The sequence below is a fragment of the Pan troglodytes genome, chromosome 11 (assembly GCF_028858775.2).
Source record: "Pan troglodytes isolate AG18354 chromosome 11, NHGRI_mPanTro3-v2.0_pri, whole genome shotgun sequence".
Lineage (NCBI taxonomy): Eukaryota > Metazoa > Chordata > Mammalia > Primates > Hominidae > Pan > Pan troglodytes.
This window is the reverse complement of record NC_072409.2, coordinates 76360139-76365941: the sequence shown is the minus strand read 5'-3', so window position 1 is coordinate 76365941 and position 5803 is coordinate 76360139. Positions and strand designations below refer to the sequence as shown.

At 42.4% G+C, this 5803-nt stretch overlaps 2 pseudogenes; both read right to left on the bottom strand.

Annotated features, from left to right (window-relative positions):
• Positions 1–3543: 3543 nt before the first annotated feature.
• Positions 3544–4481, bottom strand: LOC100612288 (ribosomal L1 domain-containing protein 1-like; annotated as a pseudogene).
• On the bottom strand, positions 4456–5174 carry LOC134807736 (ribosomal L1 domain-containing protein 1-like; annotated as a pseudogene).
• Positions 5175–5803: the final 629 nt, after the last annotated feature.

Here is a 5803-nt window from a genome sequence, read left to right as displayed (position 1 = left end):
AATCCCTTGAACTCAGGAGGCAGAGGTTGCTGTGACCCGAGATGGTGCCATTGCACTCCAACCTGGGCGACAGAGTAAGAAATCAAATGCAGGAGTATGATTCCCCAAGTGAGACCCCAGGCTCTTAAAAGACATCTATAGTGACAGAAGACAGATTAGTGGCTGCTCAGGGCTCAAGAAGAGACTAAGTTGGATAGAGCTTGATTTGAAGTGATGTAAATATTCTGTTTTCGATTAAGGTAGTGCCTGTGTGGGTGAATACATTTGTAAAATTTCACTGAAGTATATACTTACAATGTGTACATTTTATTGTTTGTAAACCGAACTTCACAAAAATTGGTTTTAAAAATTTTAAAATGGCCGGGCGTGGTGGCTCACGCCTGTAATCCCAGTCCTCTGGGAGGCTGAGACGGGTGGATCACATGAGGTCAGGAGTTCAAGACCAGCCTGGTCAACATGGCGAAACCCCATCTCTACTAAAAATACAAAAATTAGCCGGGCGTGATGGCGTGCACCTGTACTCCCAGCTACTCAGGAGACTGAGGCAAGAGAATCGCTTGAACCTGGGAGGTGTAGGTTGCAGTGAGCCGAGATCATGCCACTGCACTCCAGCCTGGGCAACAGAGCAAGACTGTCTCAAAAAATTTTAAAAATTAAGAATGCATATCTCTCTTACAGAATAATTTCCCAAAGGCAGAAGTTTTGCCTGTTTTGATCAAAGCTGTGTCGCCAGGACTTAGGGAAGTGGTTGGCCTATAGTAGGTACTCACTAAATACATTTGAGGATGAGAATGTAGAAAAGAGTTACAATAAAGTAGAAACATATATGCTAGTTTTCCAAAACTGTTTAATGATCTCTGCAGGACCATGAGATATCTAGAAAAGGATGAGCTGACTGCATCTGAGTTGTTCAGGATCATGTATAGGTTGTGACAAAAACTGATAGAGGAAAAAACACTCTTTTTTTGTAAATAAGACTGCTTCAGAACTTATATATATTTCAAATATATATATCTCAAACACAAATATACACATATATATTTTAAATACACAAATATACACACATATATATTTCACATACACATTTATAACCAGAACAGGGCAGCCAAGTGAAACCATTTTATTTACTAAAACTATAATTTATTTGAAATCCATATTTGATTTCTCCTAACCTCTCTGATATAAAAACCATTTTCCCTGAGAAACGTTTAACTTCTGATGACATCCAATATTCTTTCTAATGTTGAAAAAGCAACGGGCATTTTAGACATAGACTATGTGATGAATGGATGCAAAGGAACTGATTGACAAATAATGATCTACCCAAACAACATAAGAGTAGATGGCCATTTTTGGAGAGATGGAAATTAATTCCTACAAGTCTAAATCTTGTTGTTGCTAGTAGATAAAATCCTAACTATTCCGTGATTCAACACTTGTGTTGAGATGAACTTTAGCTCAATGTCATCATATTGTACTGACACTGGAACCCAGTGTCACATGAGTTTGATAAGAGCAGAGCTGCAAGTCAAAGTGGATTTTACATCAGTTTTACCATTACATAAAATAAATTAAGGAGGACCTACAGGCTGCTCAGAGAAATATTTTCAGAAAAGGAAGCAGAAAGAGTTAACATATCCTACTGTATCATGTGGCAGAAAGAAACATGGCACTGTTTTTGTGAGTTTTTAAATTAAATATGGATAATATCAAAATATCAGTTTAGTTCGTCCTACTATATTTATTTGTGTATTTTTGAGACAGGGTCTCCCTCTCTCACCCAGGCTGGAGTGCAGTGGCACAATCTCAGCTCACTGCATCCTCGACCCCGGGCTCAAGTGATCCTCCCACCTCAGCCTTCAAACTACTTAGGACTACAGGTGCATGCCACCACACCTGGCTAATTTTTTGTATTTTTGGTAGACATGGGGTTTTGCCATGTTGCCCAGGCTAGTCCCAAACTCCTGAGCTCGGGCGATCCACCCACCTCAGCAGGTGAATGGCGTGGACCTGGAGGGCGGAGCTTGCAGTGAGCCAAGATCACGCCACTGCACTCCAGCCTGAGTGACAGAGTGAGACTCCGTCTCAAAAAAAAAAAAGAAAAGAAAAGAAACTCCTCTCTGTAACAGTTTGAGTGACTTATCAGTAAAGGTGTCTGTGCAACTCCCCTTATCTTACACAGCTGTGGGTATGTCTCTAGACAAGCACAAAGAGCTGCTTCTCTTGTTTGTATAACTGTGGGTTTGTTTTAGGTAAGATCCCCTCCTTCCTGTGCAGGCTCCCAACGTGTATATGCCTGAAAAGAGGAGGAAACTTTTTCCTGGGAGCTTGCTATTAATACAAAGAACAAAGGGCCTCTGTGCTGGACCCTGTCTGCTTCTCTGTCTGCAGGTGCAGCCTGAGATTTTTTTCCTAGATTATTTTATTTTTGCCTGTTGCTGTGACTTTTCAGGCAGGCCACTTCTGCAGTCTGAATTTTCCCCAAATAAGTCTTCCTTTCCTTCTCCCGCATTAGTACTATTAACTACTAGTCCTATTGTTTAATAACAACACTTATGTAACAGAAAATTAAATAATGCAGAATATGTAATTTCAAATAAACCTCTATTAAAATAACACATCATATGTCAGAATTACCTATGGACCTATGGAGGCTTTAAGAAATCTTTTTTTTTTTTTTTTTTTTTTTTTTTTTTTTTGAGACGGAGTCTCGCTCTGTCGCCCAGGCTGGAGTGCAGTGGCAGGATCTCCGCTCACAGCAAGCTCCGCCTCTCAGGTTCACACCATTCTCCTGCCTCAGCCTCCCGACTAGCTGGGACTACAGGCGCCCGCCACCACGCCAGGCCAATTTCTTTGTATTTTTTTGTAGAGACGGTGTTTCACCGTGCTAGCCAGGATGGTCTCGATCTCCTGACCTCGTGATCCGCCTGCCTCCGCCTCCCAAAGTGCTGGGATTACAGGCGTGAGCCCCCGCACCGGGCCAGGACCCCAGTATTTCTAAAAAGCTCCTCAGGTAGTTCTAATGTTTCCTTCCAGTTGAATCACTGACTTTAGGTCGACTGGGGTACTTTGGGTTTTTGGGGTCGTTTTGAGGGGCTATGGGAAGCTTTTCTCACAGATTTACGAAGAGTAGTAAAAAACTTGGCCTCTGGCTTTTTTGTACCTGTCTCAGGCTTTTTTCCCCAGTGAAGTATTTTTTTTCCTTCACTGACTCATTAATTTTTGGCTTCTTCCCTGGGCCTTTCCACGGGATCTCAGACTCTGCAGCCTTTGGGGTCTCAGAGGCTGGGAAGGCCTTTCTCTTCTTCCCACAAGGTGTGTTGGGATCAGGACTCTTTTCTGGAGACTTCTTTCTATAGCACGTTTTCTTCTTGGTTTCTTTTTTTTGTTTTTGTTTTTTGTTTTTTGTTTTTGAGACAGAGTCTTGCTCTTGTTGCCCAGGCTGGAGTACAATGGCGCGATCTCCGCTCACCGCAACCTCCGCCTCCTGGGTTCAAGCGATTCTCCTGACTCAGCATCCCGAGTAGATGGGATTACAGGCATGCGCCACCACGCCCGGCTAATATTGTATTTTTAGTAGAGACCGGGTTTCTCCATGTTGGTCAGGCTGATCTCAAACTCCCGACCTCAGGTGATCCGCCCGCCTGGGCCTATAGCACGTTTTTCAATCTGTATATTTTCAAGAGCTGGAGTTTTTCCTATGGTTAACAGTTGTGGAATTTCATCTTTTGATTCATTTGTTACTTTATCTTGGGCTTTTCCTCTGCCGCATTTTTTATTCTCATGCTCTGGAGTCTGTTTCTTCTTTAATTATGGTTTCTTCACTGCAGTGCCACCACTTTTAGGTGCCACGTCATCTTTACTTAGGATTGATGCAGGCTTGCTAGCCTGTTGCCTTTTCTTTTTGTTTTTATTCCTCTCCTTTTGTTTTTCAAGATTTTCTTCCCTTCGTTTTCTCCTTGCTGCTTTTTTCTACTTATTAAGCATAAATTTTCTGGTGGCTTCATCTCAATTGTTGACAAACAAGGAAAAAATAGGAAGGGCAACCAATTTCTCAGTTTTCACAAACAGAAGTTTCACGCTCTCCCACTTCTCTGGCAATTTTTCTGGAAGTCCTTTTGTGACAGCAACAATGTTTTCAACGATGTACTCGATCTGCATCCCAGTGTGACCGATGTGTATAGCACTGCAAGAACCACTTTTAGAAATACTTAGACGGTTCCACCTATACATTCATTGATCTCTCTTGATAAATTCCTGGACATAAGGTTTACAGATACTGAAACTTTCTTTTTTTTTTTTTTTTGAGACGGAATCTCGCTCTGTCGCCAGACTGGAGTGCAGCGGCGCGATCTTGACTCACTGCAACCTCTGCCTCCCGGGTTCAAGCGATTCTCCTGCCTCAGCCTCCTGAGTAGCTGGGAATACAGGTGCCCACCACCATGTCCGGCTAATTTTTTTGTATTTTTAGTAGAGACGGGGTTTCATTGTGTTAGCCAGGATGATCTCCATCTCCTGACCTCGTGATCTGCCCTCCTCAGCCTGATACTGGAACTTTCTTTGTTTGATAGAAATGTCTCTTAATGTGTGAAGGTAAGAGCCACCTAATTCTGGCATCAGTAAGGAAGAAGTCAAAACTGCTCAGAAGGTGGAGCTTGGCTTCATAGGCTTTATATTCCTTTTTTAAAGTTTTGGAGGGGGATAATCTGAGACACGGTTTTAATTCCATGCTTGTTCAAAAGCTTTCTATAGAACTGTTATGTCTTTTCAGGAGTTGAATTGAGTTCACCCTTGGTAAATAAACAGATTTCTTCTAAATGTGATTGAATACCATGAGGCAAGGCCAATCTGACCCTCAGTTCTTTACCTGGAATTTTCCATAATACCACCATTAAAAATACATTTTCATTCTTGTTCAAAAGCAATCCATGATCATTTTTCCTGGACTTGCAATGTGTCAACAGAGTGTCCACTGCCTTTTCAACCTGTTCTTTGTCCAGCTGCTTCAGTGCTTTTGGGGACTCTGGAATCGAGCTAGAGGTTGCAGTCACGCCTGAAGTTGATTTTGTTTTCATCTCATAAAGATGCGCCTAGAATTTGATTTTTATTTCCACAGGCTGTGTATGAGAGTGCTTGCTTTCCCATAGCCTTTATCAATAAAGTATATGGTCAAACTTTTGGAATTTTGCCAAGCTGTTAAGTGATAAAAATGTTCAGTATAGCTGTAATTTGCATTCTTTTATCATGAGTGGGGTGGAGAATCTATCTTTTTAATGACTATTTGCACCTTTTTCTATGATCAGTCTGTGCCTGTCTCTAACCCATTTTTCTATAGGATCATTGATGATGATGATGATGATTATTATTATTATTATTATTATTATTATTTTGGAGACAGAGTTTCGCTCTTGTTGCCCAGGCTGGAGTGCAGTGGTGCGATCTTGGCTCACTGCAACCTCCGCCTCCCAGGTTCAAGCGATTCTCCTGCCTCAGCCTCCCAAATAGCTGGGATTACAGGCACGCACCATCACACCTGGCTACTTTTTTGGGGTTTTTTTGTTTGTTTTTTTTTGAGATGGAGTCTCGCTGTGTCGCCCAGGCTGGTGTGCAGTGGCACGATCTCGGCTCACTGCCAGCTCCACCTCCTGGGTTCACGCCATTCTCCTGCCTCAGCCTCCCGAATAGCTGGGACTACAGGTGCCTGCCACCACGCCCAGCTAATTTTTTTGTATTTTTAGTAGATGCCGGGTTTCACCGTGTTAGCCAGGATGGTCTCGATCTCCTGACCTCGTGATCTGCCTGC